Below are 19,099 nucleotides of genomic sequence, written 5' to 3'. Positions count from 1 at the left end.
ATGGCATTTTTCACAGAACTGGAACAAATAATTAAAAAATTTTTAATGGAAACTAGAAAATGCTGACTAGCCAAAACAACCTCGAGAAAAAGAACAGAGCTGGGGGGTATCATGCTCCCTGACTTCAGATTATCCTACAAAACTACAGTTATCAAAACAGTATGGCACTGACACAAAAACAGACACATAGATCAATGGAACAGAATAGAGAGCCCAGAAATAAACCCACACACTCATGCTCAATTTATCTACGAGAAAGGAGGCAAGAATATGTAATGGAGAAAAGACAGTCTCCTCAATAAGTGGTGCTGGGAAAATGGAATAGTTTCACGTGAAAAAATGAGATTAAAACATTTTCTTATACCATATACAGAAATCAACTCAAATGGATTTAAGATCTGAATGTAAGACTGGAAGCCATAAAACTCCCAGAAGAGAACATAGGCAGAACACTCTTTGACATAAATTGTAGCAATATATTTTTTGAATCTGTCTCCTAAGGCAAAGGAAACAAAAGCAAAAATAAATTAATGGGTCCTAATTAAACTTAAAAGTTTTTACATAGCAAAGGAAACTACAAAATGAAAGACAACCTATTGAATGGGAAAAATACTTGCAAATATTATGATTGATAAGAGATTAACATCCAAAATAGCTCATAAAATTAAAACATAGAAGGAGATCTGAATAGACATTTTTCCATAGGAGACTTACAGGTGGCCGGCAGGCACTTGAAAAAATGCTCAATGTCACTAATCATCAGAGAAAAGCAAATCAAAACCACAATGATATAGCACTTCACACCTGACAGAATGGCTATCGTCAAAAAGACCACAAATAACAAATGTTGATGATGATGTAGGGAAAGTAAGTTGGTGCAGGTACTGTGGAAAGCAGTATGGAGGTTCCTCAAAAAACTGAAAATAGATCTACCACATAATCCAGCATTTCTACTTCTGGGTATGTATCTGAAGAAAATGAAAACATTGACTTGAAAATATATATGTACCCCAATGTTCAAAGCAGCATTATTTACAATAGGCAAGATATGGAAGCAAGCTGACTTTCCATCAACAGATGAGTGGAAAAACATGTGGTACATATGTACAATGGAATACTACTCAGCCATAAAAAGGATTGAAACTGTGCCACTTGCAACAACATGGATGGACCCATAGGATATTATGCTTAGTGAAATAAGTCAGAGAAAGATAAATACTATATGTTATCAGTTATATGCAGATTCTACAAAATAAAACAAACTAGTGAATATAACAAAAACGAAACAGACTCAGAGATATAGAGAACAAACTAGTGCTTACCAGTGGGGAGAGGGAGGAGGAGCAAGATAGGGGTAGGAGATTAAGAAGTACAAGTTACTATGTATAAAATAAATAAGTACATTGTATAGCACACGGAATATAGTCATATTTATAGTAACTCTAAAAGGAGAACAATCTTTAAGAATTGTGAATCACTATGTTGTAAACTTGAAACTTCTATAATATTGTAAATCAACTATACTTCAATTAAAAATTTAAGAAAAAGGTTACATAAAACTAAATAAAATGTTATTCTGATGCCATATTAATCAATTAAAAAAGACTACAAATCTGAATTTATTATTATTATACTTACAATTATATGAATAGAGTTATTCATTCCAGAATGTTAAAAAAAAGAAACAAATGTGATTGCATTAAGATGGATAGAATAGTGATGTTCCTAATTTAGACTTCTTTTACTCTGATAGATCTAATATCTTTATACATTTTGTCAGTAAAAAGTACCCTCTGTATGTCAGCGCCATATAATTTATACCCATTAAAAAATCCAAAATAGGAATAAAAGAAACTGATTCTTTGTCATTCATTTATTCTGAGCCTGGTTGGAGATACAGTGGAGAAAAATGGTAGCTCATCTCTATTTGCGCCATCCACTTCTCCAAGTACTTTACATGTCAGTCTTTTAACCCTCACAAAACTCATGAGTAAGTACTTTGATAATCGTCTATTTTACAGATGGGTGATCTGTAAAATCACCCATCTGGATATGCAAGGAGCAGTTTAAATAACTCGGCCAAGGTCACATTCCTAGGAAGTGTCAGTGGCAAGATGAAACTCAGGCGGTTTAGTGTTCAAGCCTACTCGCACATGTACGTCTTCACCATGAAAAGAACAGGTATTGGTCTCTGCCCCAGTGGAGCTTACAATACTCTCAGATGCTATTGCCTTTAATATACACACTATGAGCAAAACCCAACGTTGGTTAATTAAAGGCAAGTACAGTTGACCCTTGAACAAGGCAAGGGTTAAGGACATCCACCCTCCATCGATTCAAAAATCCAAGTATAATTTATAGTTGGCCCTCCGTATACACAGTTGGGTTCCTCAGTGTCCACTTACTCTTTTTAAATAAAATGTTCTCTATTTCATAATAAACCCAATATGGTTCTTAAATCTTACTTTTATTCTATATTTTCCAATTGCTCAATTCTAGAATGTATTTTGTAGGAATATATTCTAGGTACCAACCCAAATCGAATATCAAGAAATCTAAATTTGCCCAAATAAACATGTGTGCGCGCATGTGCACGCGTGCGCGCGCACACACACACACACACACACACAGTTACTGCTTTAGAAATGATTTATTTATGGTAATGCTTTAAAGAGCAAGTTCACTCTAGCTTATTTAAAATCTTTCCAGGCGGAGGGTATAGCTCAATGGTACAGCACATGCTTAGCATGTGCGAAGTCCTTAGTACAGTCCCCAGTACTTCTTTCAAAAAATTTTTTTTTCTTTTTAGTCTTGTTCTAAAATATACATTCTTTAAAGAAAATATATGTTTTCTGACCTCAGTCCATCTGATCTCAGAGAGTCAAACTTTTCAGTTTTTCTAAACTTGCCCTGGCAAGTCAATGTCAGCAGTGGAGGTGGTGGAGGGAGGGGACTGGGAGACAGAGAGATGGGAAGGAGAGGTGACCTGACTACTGAAGCCATTTTGGGTGGTTGGCTGAGGCAAGGCCATATCATCAGTTGGGCAGGAGCCTGGGCTCCCCAGGCAGGCTGCCCTAATTTGTAATTCTGGACCTTTTACTTCCTGACATTGTGGCTTTAGGCAAGCTACTTAATTTCCATAAGACTGTTTCATCATCTATAGAGCTGAACAAATAATACCATAAACCTCATGGAGTTGGTATGCAATTTATAAAATAATACTTTCTATTTACATTAGTTTTTAAGACTTGTTATTCTTCTAATTAGCAATCTTATTCAGGCATCCCAGCTATTGAATACCACTGGCTCAGCTGGGCAAGGAAAAAGGAGGGTTATTTTAATTATAGCGAGTAGGCTGTTACCACTGAAACATGTTATTCCTGTTTCCACAGGCTGCTGATGTCGTCGCAGATTATTCGCTGCTTTGAAATATCCTTAAGCACAAACAGTATCTCTTTCCAGGAGGATATTAAAAACAGATAATGACAGCCTAACTTCTCCAAGCTTATTTCAATACATTTATCAGCAAAGGTTTTCTTCTACTTGAGCCTTGCAATTCAAAGGAAACAATTGAAGTATCAGCTTTCCTGCAAAGGAGAAACAAAAATAAAAATTGTAGGACTGTGAGTTCCAGCTTTCACTACCCTGCTGGCTTCTTCAGACACACCCAGAACCAATCTTAAAGATCATAATCTAAACCAAGAACCAAAGCCCACAAATCAGCATGCCTCCTGAGCAATGGGATGAAAAGAACACTAACAGCCAAAGGTTTATTTATTTCATTGTTGCTAAGATGATTACTTTGATTTTTTTTTTTTTTTGGCCAAAATTGAAGCGAATTTTCTAAGATTTGGATTGGTTTGTTTATTAACTCTTACCCTATAAAAAATGGTTGTATTGTTTTTCCAGGATTTGGATTTCTCTGAAATCTTGCTTTAAACTGTAAATTATTGCTGATCTTTTGACATACTCCCTTCTAGTCTTCTTTATATATATAGGCAGCCCTCCTTATCTGCAGGTTTTGCATACACAGATTCCAACAACCACAAATTGAAAATATTTTTGAAAAATTCCAGAAAGTTCCAAAAAAGCCCAAAACTTGAATTTGCTGCACACCTGACAACTATTTATACAGCATTTACAGTGAGTGTATTATGTATTATAAGTAATCTAAAGATGATTTAAAGTATTCAGGAGGATGTACATAGGTTACATGTGGGCACTACATCATCCTATAGAAGGGACTTCAGCACCTGTGGATTCTGGTATCCATGGAGTATACTGGAATCAATCCTCCGATGATACTGAGGAACAACTGTATACACACACACAGACATCTCCATACACAGCATTTTGGTCTTTTTTTTTTTCTTCACTTAATAGTATAAAGTATTTTCCCAAGCACAACTTTTAAGGCCTGGATTACACAGGAGTTTTTTCTCCTAATTCTGCCTCTCAATGAAGCAGACTCTCAAACAGCTGGCTTCACATGGCAGTGTCACACGTGTGGGCTGGGCTGTGGGGAGTCTGGTGGTGCCTGCCAGTTGCTGCTTTCCCAACATTTTCAACCTAAGCGGCCCTTAGCCTCACAACCTCAAGCCTGGATGGCTTGGCTATTCACTTCTTACTCTCCCAGTCACCCATGCCTACCTCCTCCACTGGTTAGGGTGCCCATTTCTTTGGTGTGTTTGCCAGACCTTCTTGGGGATGAGGGAAATGGAGGAAACGGATGGCAGCCAAGTTTCTGTTTTCATAATGCTAAGTTTCCTCAGCTCAGAGTGTAACTGCCAATGATCCACACTCTGCTTTGATGCAGGACAGACAGCCAATTCGTCACCTATTTCCAGCCTTTCTCCACTTCTGTAAGACACCCAACAATGCAAACCAAAGTAGGGTCTAGGATTTTCCATCTAAGTGGCAGACGAGAGGGGACCACCACTAGCTAAGCGGGTCCTACTTACTGAGAGCCTACTGCTGGCCAGGCACCATAATCTACATTCTCTTTTAGTTTTTACAATGATAGCATCAGATATCGCCATTATTTTGCATATTTCTAAACTGAGTTTCAGAGAAGGTAAGGATAAGAGATTTGCCAAAGACTTAATGGCCAGCCATTACCAAAAAAAACAGGTCTGCTACGGTTTTGTACTTTCCACAGTGAGAATCTGACTCCCAATATATGGTGATGTTTCAGCGCCCTATCACATTAGTATATTTCAGTGAACCCAAGGGCCCTTCTTGTATGTTTTATTTATTTATTTTTGAATACTGCACATCATTCTGCAACTTTTCTCTTTTTGTTTAATAATATGCTTTGGAGTTCTCTGTGTATAAGGACACATCAATGAACTTCATAATTTTATTGTCTGGGTAGCTTTCCATTTCTCATTGCATGGTAATTTTCATGATTCTTAATTGTGAAGAACAGAACTTCCTCTGGATGATTTAAACAGAAGAGAATTTGTGCAAGACTACTGAGCAATTTAATAATCTCTGGGACAATCAGAGCACCATTCTCTGAAGCTCTGTAGCCAGCAACATCACCCTAAAAAGCTGCCAGGAATCCCCATGCAGGGTAGGCCTTGCTGACTGGTGGTCTCCATCACTGTGTGATCAAGTGGAGGCCTCTGAATATCAATATTCTTTTTTTTTTCATTCCTTATTGATTTGGTCAATTTTCCCCAAGAGAAATTCTTCACTCTTCTGCCTATGGGTTTCTCTCTCATGTTCTGGAAGCCACATGGAGGTTGGTGGTGGAGGGGAGTATATTTGGAAGTCTCACTTTTGAAGACGCAGATATCCGTACTTGCTTTTAGTTCAGTCCCTTACCACCTCTTTCAGCTGTGTGTAAGTTGTTACTGAGTCCAAGCTCCCACTGCTCTCCCCATGACAGGCCAATAAATTGAGAGATGAGCTGTTGGGGCAAGGAATAGTGACTTTATTTGGAAATCCAGAAGACTGAGAAGATGGTGGAATACTGTCCCAAAGAATCATCTTACCCGTGTTATAATTCAGGCTTCTTTTACACTAAAAGGGGAGGTGGCAGTGGCTGTTTGTTGCAGAATTCCTGCTGTGGGCCAGATCCCGGAGGAGATGTGATAATCCTTTGTACTTGCAGCTATCCATGTAGGTCGGGTCACCAGGTTTCTGTACACCTCCAGTAATCTGTTCTACAACTTTTTGTCTCTAAATAAACCTTGACCTTTGAAGGTCAACCCTGGGAGGCAGAGCCTTGAGAAAGGGTTATTACATATGTTTCAGGCTGTAGGCAACATTCTTACATAAAGGTGTAGAGTCAGCATGACTAAGCATGGGCAACAGAGAACAAAGCTTAAAGCTAAAGCAATAGATCCAATATGGAGCCAGGATTGTTCTGATACAATGCCTCCAGCTTCACGGACTCCATGGTTCAAAGAGAATCAACTGTCTTCCACCAGACTGGGAAACTAGCCTCCTTAAAATTAGTATATTTGCTCCTCATATCAAATCTCAATCAGTCCTTCAGTTTTTAGCCCTAATCCTAACATCCACTTGCAGATCGGCCTGGTGATTCTGTAACTTTTTAGTGGCAGCAGTAAGAGGTAGAGGTGCCTTGTAGTGGGAAATAACTGACTTCTTACTGGCTTTTCTCCCAGTGACAATTCAATGTCAGCTTTCTATATCAGATATTATTTATCTATCTACTTGCTAGTTTCCAAATTTTGTTGACGTTTTCATCTACTCTTTTCTCATCTCCTCTTCCTTCCTTTTCTTTTTCCATCTCCCTTTTTATTTATTCTTTTGGCTTTGTATCTTTTTAATTCCCTTACTCTAGTTATAGTGAGTGTTGGTAGATAGTGGTGATAAACATGGTGTTAATTACACCACATTTAAATGGAGATCCTTATTACAATATGATCTGCAATAATATTTATCAAAAAGAGGATCTCTATTGATGGAGAAATCAAAAGTCTCACAGATAAAAGCTAAAAGAATTCAGTACCATCAAACTAGCTTTACAACAAACATTAAAGGACTTCTCTAGTCATCAAACCATAAGAAAAGAGAACAAAAAAGAAGAAAGAGGGGGAAAAAAAGACCTACAAAAGATTGCTTTGGCAATTCAGGGTCTTTTATGGTTCCATATAAATTCTGGAATTGTTTGTTCTAGTTCTGTGAAAAATGTTGTGGGTATTTTGACAGGGGTTGCATTGGATCTGTAGATTGCTTTGGGTACTACAGCCATTTTCATAATGTTGAATCTTCCTATCCAAGAACACAAGATATCTTTCCATTTCTTTGTATCATCTTCAATTTCCTTCATCAGTGTTTTACAGTTTTCAGAGTATAGCTAACCTCCTTGGTTAAGCTTATTTCTAGATATTTTGTTCTTTTTGATGCAATGGAAATGTTTATGCCAGTTATAAAATTCTAGTTTTTGAAGAGGAAAAAAAAAGTGAATGAAGGGCTTCAAATGGCAAAATATCCTTCTTTCTTATGGATGAGTTGTATTCCATTACATACATATGCTGCATCTTCTTTGTCAATTCATCTATCGATGTGCACTTAGGATGCTTCCATATCTTGGCAATTATAAATAATTTTGTTGTTAATAGTTGGGTGTATGTAGCTTCTTGATTTAATTCCAGTTTTGTGGCTGGCTTTATTCCTTTGGTAACTATGAAAGTTTTAAAAAACTAAAGCTCTAAACATTCTTAGAAACAATGAACAGTACATACACGTAAATTAAAAACAGTATGTGCAGTATATTGTGTACATGTATTTATATGCAATACATTGTGTATATGCAGTCAAATTCTAACAATTCTACCTAAAAAAAACTGAAAAAGGAAAAAAAAAAAAAAGAGGCTCTCCAGCCCTGTCCTGATTTACCAAGTTATATTGTTAGCATGCTTCTTAAGAATATCATATGAAGTTACTTAGCTAGTCCCCAAGGAAGCTCAGGTCACTGACTTCAGCATTCTGGGACTGTTGGCCAAGCTATGCCTCCTGATAGCTTACTTAAGTGGTAAATGAGAACTCTGCCCATAAAAAGATGTCCTTGTGCCAAAGAAAATATGATAATAAAAACATGGGCTTTACTTATTTCTTAAAACACATTAAAGGTCATAAGAAAACTTAGACACTATTTTGCAGTGTTTTGTTTTTTTCTACTTTAAAAGTTTTTGTAAATTATTCACATTGTCAGTATGGTGGTCATGACATTTCCCAATTTTTACAAATTGATTTTGTTTAGAGGGTATAGAAAAAATTAAATTTGGAGATTGGGAAAGATGGAAATACTGTAGATTTAGGGGAAAACTATCCTAAAATGTTTAAACATAAAAGAAAGAAATCTTACATACTTGCACAAAAACAGACACACAGATAAATGGAACAGAATAGAGAACCTAGAAATAAACCCATGCTCTTATGGTCAATTAATCTATGATGAAGAAGGCAAAAATATACAATGGAGAAAGACAGTTTCTTCAACAAGTGGTGCTGGGAAAACTGGGCAGCTACATGAAAAAGAATGAAACTAAAATATTCCTTCACACCATATACAAAAACAAACTGAAAATGGATTAAAGATCTAAATGTAAGACCTGAAACCATAACACTTCTAGAAGAAAACATAGGCAGAGCACACTTTGACATAAAGCACAGCAATATTTTTTTTTTTGGCCCTGTTTCCTAAGGCAAAAGAAATAAAATAAAAATAAACAAATGGGACCAATTAAACTTAAAAGCTTTTGCACAGCAAAGGAAATCATCAACAAAATGAAAATATAAAAAGACAACCTACGGAATGGGAGAAAATATTGCAAATGATATGACTGATAAGGGATTAATAAAAATATATAAACAGCTCATATAACTCAACATCAAGGAAACATCCCAATCAAAAAAACGGGCAGAAGACTTGAAGAGACTATTTTTCCAAAGAAGACATATGGATGGCTAACAGGCACACGAAAAGATGCTCAACATCACTAACTGTCAGAGAAATGAAAATCAAAACAATGAGATATCACATCTGTTAGAATGGCTATCATCAAAAAGTCTACAAATAACAAATGTTGATAAGGATGTAGAGAAAAGGGAATCTTTGTACATTGTTGGTGGGAATGTAAATTCGTGCAGGTACCTTGGAAAGCAGTATAGAGGTTCCTCAAAAAATTAAAAATAGAACTACCATATGATCCAGCAATTCCATTCCTGGGTACGCTTCCCAAGAAAACAAAAACTCTAATTCAAAAGGAGACATGCAACCCAAAGTTTATAGCAGCACTATTTACAATAGCAAAGACGTGGAAGCAACCCAAGTTTCCATCAACAGACAAATGGATAAAGAAGACGTGATATATACACTCAAGGAAATATTACTCAGCCATGAAAATGAATGAAATTCTGTCATTTGCTGCAATGTGGTTGGAAGCAAAGAATATTATGCTTAATGAAATAAGTCAGAGAAAGACAAATACTACTATATGATATCACTTATGTGTGGAAGCAAAAAATTAATACAAATGAATGTATATGCAAAACAGAAACAGACTCACAGGTATAGAAAACTAAATTGTGGTTACCAAACGGGAGAGGGAGCAGGAGAGGGACAAATTAGGGGTGTGGGTTTAACAGATACAAACTACTATGTATAAAACAGATAAGCAACAAGAATGTATTATATAGCATAAGGAATTATAGCCATTGTCTTCCAGTAATTTATAATGGAGTATAATCTGTAAAAATATTGAATCACTATACTGTACACCTGAAACCAATATAATATTGTAAATCAACAATATTTCCATTTTAAAAAAAGACAAGATGCAATAAAATAAGTCATGTCAAACTAGTTCACACAATTAGCTTAAATGACTGAATATGAATTGAGGTTATTTCAAAATTTCCACTTTTAGCGATTATTGCATAATGAGGAAAATGGTGAGGACTTCTGAGATCTCATGTTACAATGAGTCCCTGCTATGCTTGGTTCAATCTTTCTCAGCAACTTGAAATGAACCTGGCTTGATGAGATGGTTTGATGAATGGGATTTGTTTCAAAATAACCCTTATAATGGAAGAAGTGGAGGGAAATGAGTGGGTGTATCGATTACACAAGACTGGCTATGTGCTGATAATTACTGAAGCTGACATGATGAATTTATTCTATTCTTTCCACCTTTGCATTTTTCAAAAAATTCATAATAAAACCTTCAAAGGAGAGAAACAACTTAAAAAATAGACCTTATTTTTCAGAGCAGATTTGGAGCATAATAAAATTGAGCAGACAGTACAGAGAGTTCCCATATATTCCTTGTTTCCCTTCCCTCCACCCGCAGCCTCTCTCAAAATCAACATCCCACATCAGAGTGGTCACAATCAATGAGCCCACACTGACATCATTATCATCCAAAGTTCATAGTTTACATTAAGGTTCACTCTTGATGTGCATTCTGAGTTTGGACAAACGTATAATGACATGTATCCATCATTATACTATCATACGGAATAATTTCACCTCCCTAAAAGTTCACTGTGTCTCCCAATTCATGCCTCTCTGCCCACTAAGCCCTGAAAATCACTGCTCTTTTTACCACCTTCATAGTTTCACCTTTTCTAGAAAATCATATAGTTATGTTCAGAAACCACTTTTTCAAATCATGACTAAAAATTAAAATTAATATCTTGCCACGTAACACTTACTTATGTAAAAATGAAAAGAATACAAATAGAATAAAATTTTAAAAAATGTAAAAACCTGGCTTTCCCACAAAAGCATGAATGAGGAATACGCAACAACTTTCCTAGAGAGTACTACCCCACCTCAGGGATGAACACAAAATGATCTTGCGTTTGCCCACTTGAATCCGCTTCTCTTCTCTTGATATTCTCGTAGACTCTTTTTCAGCTGGACACTTGCATTGGACTTAATTTTCTGGCTTGATCTTAACCCTCTCCTTAAGCCTCCACTCCCCTGACTGACCCAGGTAAGGTCCTCTCTCAATTGTTCCTACAGAGGAGCAGACACTAGGCTTAGAAATTAGCTTTGCCAAACACTTTGTTAAAGAAGGACCCTGTTTTCTCTTTTTACATTTCCGATGATGGATAATATAATCAGAAGAAGCATTTTTAAAAATGTTAACTTACATGCCTTGACTATTTTCATCCTCAGAATAACCTTAACAAGGTTATTATCTCCATTTTGTAGATAAACACTGAAGCAACAGAAAGTCAGTGGGTCAAGTTTGCAGTGCTGGTGTGAGGTGCAGGAACTCTGGACTGGGAATTAGGAGGTGATGCTGTCCACCTGCCTTGCTAGAACCAGTTACGTACAAGCTTCATAAACTCCCTGGATCTGAAGTCCACGGGTTGGACTAGCACCAGATTGTCTTCCAGATCCTGTTCAGCTCTGTGATTCTTGGTGAGTGTTCACTCAAAAAGAGGCACCTCAAAAAAGGAAATATGTCCAGCCTTCAATGACGCTCTTTGGCATCTTGTTTATAGTTAACTTTTCAACCAAATGGAATGTGTCCAAGCAGTACGTATTGCTTTTACTTCTTTTCTTTTGTTCTCACATCCCCAAGTCGTTCCCCAAACTATGATTCATAACTGAGTGGCAGGGGCAGTTTGTTCTCATGCAATGTCTTCCTTCTCTAGGATTTCAGCAGCATAATGCAATGTATAATCAAGACTCTTAATGAAAACATCTGTCTCTATCTGGAATTCACTAATCAATCATCTAGTATTTCTCTTACTTTTGTTATACTTTTGAGACAAAATACAAGGCCAAACCAAACAGTTTGCACCTGTAGTAGCCAGCCTTCAAAGTGGCCCCCAATCCTCTCAGAATTCACCCCCTTGTATGGTTCTCTACCACGTTGTGCCAAGTGTTCTGTGTGACCAATAGTAGGTGGCAGAAGTGATATTTATCACCTCCAAGACTAGATTATAAAAGGTATAGTGGCTTCCATCTTGGTGGCTCTCTCTGTTTATTCTTGGATCCTTTGCTCTGGGAGAAGCCAGTTGCTATATCAAGAGCAACCATACAGAGAGGCCCGTGGAGAGGGGAACTGAAGCCACCTGCTGGAAGGAGAGCCTCCAGCCCGGCGAAGCTTCAGATGACTGCAGCAGCTGACACTCTGCAGCCTCCTGAGAGGCCATGAGCTGCATCTGCCCAGCTAAGCTGCCTCTTAGTTTTAGGGTAATTTGTCTTGCAGCAACAGGAAATTAATTTTACAGGTGAGGAGACAAATACATTGAAAAGTTGAGTGTTGTTTTCCAAGAACACTCAGCAAGCAAGTGATATTGCTGAGTAAAGCTCATAGTTGTGTTTTCTTCTCAATGTAACATCATTTATCGGTGGCAGATTTTCTTGGTCACTTTATGACGGCATTTTTGTTTGGGTAAGTGATGTAAAAAAGACTCATACCTGTAACTTATAAAGTTACATTGTTCACTGAATGATGAAGAACTGAGGTGTTTTCAATTTTCTTACAGCCTTTTAGAATAATTAAAGAATAATTACATGAGAATTGCAAAAAATGAAGGTAAATTTAAAAGGACTTTGGCATACTCACACCACACATGGTGCCTGATCAGCAGGGTGACCAGGTGTGCTCAGCACAGTCCTGCTTTTTGCCTGTTGTCTAGTGTAAGTATTAATACAGCTCCCTTTCACTCTCAAAAGTAGACAATGAATTATATGCTCACTATGGGTGGACCAAGTCAACAAGTTAGTCATTGCTTGTCTCCTACAACATCAGTTTCTATTTCAACCAGAGGTTCCTGCTTGGCTCCTTAAAGCTCGCTTATTTGTGTTCTCAGATTGGTTCCGGCCAGGTCAGGGCATCCTCAGTGAGTCCTTGTCTAAGATACCTTCAGCTCAGAATCAGATAGCACTCTGGGTGCTCATTCTCCTGCTGGTAGAAAGAGCAGGCCTTGCAGTCAAACAAATCTGTTCTCAAACCACTGTTCCATGACTTACGAGCAATGGGATCAGACCAGGCTGTCCAATGGCACTTCTGCGATAATGGAAATATTCTATAATTTGGCACTGTCCAATGGAGTAGCTACCAGCCACATACGACTACTGAGTACTTGCAGTGGGACAAGTATGGATGAAAAACTTGATTTTTAGTCTTGTTGAATTTAATTAAAAAATAACTAGCCACATGTGGCTAGTGGCTACCATCCTGGATAGCACAAAAACTCTTGAGCCTCAGTTTCTTTTCTTAAGAAATAGAGATAATGATACCTACTTTTCAAAGTTGCAGAGTATTTGGGAAAATGCTTCACACATGTTTGACACTCAAATTATTGGTATATTTGCATACATAGACCCCTTGCCAGATTCTCTTCTCCAGTTGACTATACTGAGACTCTATGCCTGGACACCTCCTTCTTCCTCATTGCCCCCAAGTGCAATCGGTCACCGTTCAGTGGTACTGTATGTACCTCCTGAAAAATGCATCAAGTCTCCCGTACCTCCCATTTAGGGCCACCATCATAGCCCAAGATACCTTCATATCTGGTCGATTTAGGCCTCAACAGTCCCTCTGCTTCACTCTTGCTCCCCTCCAAATCATTTGTGACACTGCAGCCTAAGGGATATTTTAAAACCACAAATATTGTCATTCCCCTGCTTAAACGCCTTCAGTGGTTTCTCAGTTGTTAACTGAAGATAAAGACCAAGACACTCCTGGAGATATAAAAGCTGTGCAAGATCCTGCTTCACCTGCCTCTCTAGCTCTCTTTCCTCATTATCCTCCAACCACACCAGCCTCCTTTCTGATCAAGCGCAGCAAGCTCCTTCATGCCTCTGGGCTTTCACACCAACTGTTCCTCCTGGCTGGACTGCTCTCAGCTCCTCCCTTCGCCTGGTTAACTCCTACCTAGGATTAAGACTTTCACTCAAAAACGTCTCCTTAGGAGAGCACAGTCTCCTGGCCCCCTAAACTAGGGGGATCAGCTCTCAGTCCAGCCTGACTTATCCCTTCAAGGAATTTATCACAGCACAGAATCCTCTATTTATTCAGAGATTATTATTTTTTAACAACTGACTTCCATCCCTGACTGTAAACTCCAGGATCACAGGCACTGTCTTTCTTCCGCTCACCATTGTATTCTTAGCATCTGACACAGCCCCTGGCTCCATAGCACATGCTCAGTATATATGTGTTAAGTGAAGGAATGGGGTCATTGAAAATGATGAGTTTCACAGTAGGTAAATGAAGCCTGCAGCTAGGATAGCAGCAAAACAGGGCATATAAAAAAGAGAGAGAGAGACTGAGTACAGTGGGGAGGACAGAGAAAAGTCTGGCTTCAAAATAGTGCTTCAGAAAAATCTAGAAATTATCTAAGTTTTGAGTTCTGTGGTTAAAAAAGAGTTATACTGAAAGTCGGGCGAACACTGCCACCATGTCCTCCCTGACGTTTGCTGCACGTGGTGGGGTGTTGCTCCAGAATCTTAATTCAGACGTGTAAGGTCCCCCATCCATTAAACCACTGATATCTCTGTGGCTCTGATGGAGAATTAATAAAATGGCCACATTTAGACTAATATATTGCTTATTCTTTTGCTTATCCTTATAATGTTCAACTAACCTGTCTGACCGGTTGCTACTCACAGCTCCAGGCCTGATGTTAAAATAAAGCTATTAATTTTACTGTTTCCGCTTTATTCCAGTAATCAAAAGTAACAATCAAACTTGATTTCTGAGTTGTTCTCCAGGGAGAAGGTCATGGAACTGTAACCTTACACAAAAGCCTGAATTACCAAAAGAAGACAACGCCTTGGGCACTTACAAGATACAGAGATCAAAAAAGTGAGAGCTAACCTCTATAGAATTGGTTGCCTGGAGGCATCATGATGCCACTCTAAATCTTAAGCCGAGAAAAAAGTTGTCCACTAGCATGTGGGGCACAAAAGTTCCAGGGGGTGATCCTGAATGTTGCAGGGGAAATCTCAGGGTGGCCGTCCACTAGTGCATGGGGCCCTGTGGTGGCTGTCCTTGATGAATGGGGACCACCAAGAGATTTGGAGAACAATGACCCTCAATGGTCCTGCTATTGTATCAAAGTGAGACTTTTGTAATTGGCTTGGCTTTTATCTTGAGTGTGTGCTTGAGTGCCTCCATATATAAGTCCAAATCCTGTTCTCTCTCCCTGGTTTTGACCCTTATTAGGGGGTCCTAGTAACTTGAATACTGATTCAGGTTCCTCTGAAAGTGAGGCATGTGAAGGTGAGTGGATGACATGTCTTATTGTCTATTACTGGTATTTGTTTAAACTGAATTGACTATTTAGAAACTGGAAAAAAAAATGCCTGAAAATGGCCAAGATGGGAATCTTTTGGCATTCTTAAATTGGTTTTTGCATATGCTGTTAGAGGAATTTAGCTTTCTAGAAGACATTAATATTTCTCTTCTTGTGCCTTTGAGATGTAAATGGTCTACCTGGACTTTCTGGAACTTTAACCTAATCATATATGATCTCTAAGAGTGAAGAAAAAAAAAGACTTTTAAAACTCTATAGGAATAATTAATTGTGCTTTGGAAATGTTGATCTAAAATAGTCTTTTCAGATTTTGGTGCCTTGAAACTAAACTAAGTTAAACGAAGAAAATTCATTGGGCCATTTCAAATAGGATAAAATACTGGAACATTAATTGCTGGGTGGATCTAAGTTTACCCAATTTTGCCTTCTTAGGAGAGGAAGGAAGACTAAAGCATATTTTTTTTTTATCAGGAAATGCTGGTATGATGACAGTACAAAATTACTTGCTTCTTGGTTTTTGCCAAATATTAAGTTTTTTAAGGGTTAAGATTATAATCAGTCATAAATCTAGTTATTGTAACTAAATTCCTTAATGATTACATTGTGATCAGGTGTTTAACCGTGGCTTTTTAAGTCTTTTTGCCTTTTATACACAGTTATTGTTATATTCTGATGCTTTTGCAAAAAGTGTTTCATCTTCAAGAAGATTCATAGGCAGGAACTTTGGCAAGTGTAGGTCTCTGATAAATTTCAGATCATACCGGTGAACTGGGTGAGAAATTAAAGAATCCTAAGGGAAAACGTGTTGGCTTCACAAAAAGTTAACAAAAGGATTGGTCACTAAGTAAGGTGAATATGGCTATAATTTTTATGGTTTTTGTCTGGAATATTACTGGTTTTGATCTGTGTTTTCCAGATATAGGGAAGCTCTTCCCCTAAAATTAATTATGACTTTTGGCAATTTGGTAAACTACACCCACGGGTAGAACTAAAACATTTTTCTTTTCTCTCTGCCTGGTCCCTCCAGAAATAGGAGACACTTGGGTTCTGGGCAGCCTCGTCAGGTGAATGGGGAAGACTGTCTCTTGGCATGTGCAGGAATCTTAATATTTGGGGGACTTCTAGAAAAAGAGAAATCCACTGAGGCAGAACCTGATGGCAGGCCTTTGGCATGGTTTTCCTGGTCATGAGGGGCCTTTTGGGAATTCAGTCTGAGACACTACTTCTGAAGAGTTCCACCGCAGCCAGTTTGGAGAAGCCTGTGTGGTCAATTGACCAGACTTATTTTGCAAACAAATTAGTCTTGATTTGGCTATGTTTGGGGGAGAGGAGGGTAATTTTAGAGAGAAAAATATTATGCTTCAGTGGATATTAAATTCTAGTTCTGCTAGTTGAGGTCTGTATTTTTGAAACTTACTATTTTAGCCACACTTTTGCCCTGATGTTCAGGATAGAAAGGAAATTATCTAATGGAGTTGTCACAGAGTATAACTCCTCATGAAGTGTGACGTGCCTGCTTTACCTCTGCTGCTAAAAGCACATGTACAATGCCTGTGTAACAACTTGGTATAACTGATAAAATGCATAGCTTCTCAAATGTCTCCCCATCAATGCACCTCTGAGCTTGTTCACAATATCTGATCAGTTTTCCCCCAACATTGATAACTAGGCACCTATAAAGGAGGCCTAGCACCATGGGACATGATCTGTACCCAGAGCAGGAAGGACCCTGGCTTCAAGGGACAAATACTTTGGTTTATCGAAAGAATTGCCATCAAAAGGGAAAATGATGAGAAAATCTTCACATGTGGAGGTATGAGAAAATCATTCTGGCTTATACATGGTTTAATTTAAACTTTACTGACCGAAGTGGCCTGTTACGTGGCCTATCAAACGTGCATTGTATACCTGTTTGGCTATCGTGGAGGGGAAGGCATTTGAAAGTCAAAATGGAGTAATCATAGTTCAAACATCCCAGAAAAAGCTAGGTGGCCATAGTGGATGTGATTTGGACATGTTCCTGTATTACTAAAACTTGAATTATCTGAGCTGTCTTGTAGACCAGGATAAAAACCACAGGCAGGAATAGTGTTATCTCAGAATGCTTCTTGTGTTTCGCTTAATGGTCATGATCTCCCCTGTGTTGTGCCTGTTGCATGGCTTACATTTCATCCCTAGCTTGAGTGAAGGAGGTTTATTTAAGGATTGGGAAGTAACAATGGCCTCACTGCAAAATACGTCTAATAGCTGGGTCTACAGTGAGATGCCACTGTCATCCTCCTCTGGACTTCCATGAAAAATTAACCAGGCTAATGTGACTTATGTGGGGATGACTGACAATGAGTGAAAAAGACTCTCACCATCTTCCTGTCCCACATGCCAATACATCAAAAGGACCCCCATTGGCAAACATTACTATACAGCTGACTGCCCACGAGCCTCCCTGGGCTGTACTGTGTGGAATGCAACAGGCTGGCTTCTGGACACAGAAGTTCAACTAGTGGGATTAACTGTTTTTCGTTTGGAAAGACCTAACGGGTCCACCCCTAATGACACTCAACATAACACAGGTTGGCAGACCTGTACTGTGATTGCTGACTCCTGGCTAGGCCATCAGAATGTTTCTTTAAGAGCCAGGACTTCCCTCTCCCATGGGGGTGGCTCTGGGATTGTGAAAATCAGGAGTGACCTTACCTTCCTTATAACTGGACAGGATGCTGCCAACATTGACCCCCTCTCCATTGACCTGGTAAGTGCTTGGCTCTAAAATATGCCCACATCCTGGTGAATGCCTGTTCCCAGCATACTAGGTATCTTTCTCTCGGTACTCCTTAGCTGCTGGTGTCTGTATGGTATTTGTGGTATCTGCCTGCTGTGCTCCTCTACATACCTGACCCCAGGGATATCATAGAAGAGGGGTGGACCAAGATTGTAAAGGACGTACAGGGTATGTAGGGGTGGCGTGTATGTTCAGGCCACCCAAGATGGCTGTTCTCTTCCTGTCTGTACGTGCCCTGCTCGACCAGTGCCTGCTTCACCTATACTTTACTCACATGACTGCCCTACATACGAGCCCCCACACCAGCTGGTGATCCTTCTAACCTTTAGAGCAGAACATCTCCACTACGATAACTCATCAAAAGGGCAATGAGGGGCATACCCCTCTGCTAGTTTCCATGGTAACTGATGAGCCAATCTGATGTCAATTCCTCCTATAATTGGTCACCTCCCTGTCCCCCAGAAGTGAAAACTGCAGCCATGTCCTGCCCACCATCCACCATACACAGTGGGGTGTCACTCCAGGACTTTGCTTCAAGACATGTAAGATCCCCCATCCATTAAATCATTGATGTCTCAAAAAAAAAGAAGAAGGAGAAGGAGGAGGAGGAGGAGAAGAAGAAAAAGAAGAGGAAGAAAAAGAAGAAGAAGAAAAAGAAGAGGAAGAGGAAGCGGAAGCAGAAGCAGCAGCAGCAGCAGCAGCAGCAGCAGCAGCAGACTGGGAGTTGACAAGCAAGCAATCTTTTCAGGGCATAGAACTTCTAATGTTCATAACCTGGCTCTAATTATGGCTGATTTAAAAAAAAAACTTTTATGTATTTTTCAAATTAAAGAAAAAAGAACTGTATTACTTTTATTTTAAAAAACTTTGTTGAAAAGCTAGATTAGAAGATGTTGCTTATATTGAAAAATAGTTTCAAGTTCAGCATTACTTTGTGATTTGGGTAGTATGAAAAATGATGCAGAGTACGCTGAATTTGCACTGGATATATCCATAATATCTTTTTACTCTCACTTTCAGAATATTAGGCTGAAGTAATCAGATATGAGCATTGAG

At 38.6% G+C, this 19,099-nt stretch overlaps 1 long non-coding RNA gene across 1 annotated transcript in view; it reads right to left on the bottom strand.

Moving 5' to 3' along the window:
- Nucleotides 1–3,191: 3,191 nt before the first annotated feature.
- Nucleotides 3,192–19,099, bottom strand: part of LOC140700269 (uncharacterized) — a 30,858-nt gene continuing 14,950 nt past the window's right edge. Inside the window, exon 2 of the long non-coding RNA XR_012078649.1 lies at nt 3,192–3,587. This is a non-coding gene — a long non-coding RNA (uncharacterized lncRNA). The remainder of the gene's footprint in view (nt 3,588–19,099) is intronic.

This window comes from Vicugna pacos, chromosome 2, assembly GCF_048564905.1.
Source record: "Vicugna pacos chromosome 2, VicPac4, whole genome shotgun sequence".
Taxonomy (NCBI): Eukaryota; Metazoa; Chordata; class Mammalia; order Artiodactyla; family Camelidae; genus Vicugna; species Vicugna pacos.
This window is presented reverse-complemented; position numbering and strand designations above follow the sequence as displayed.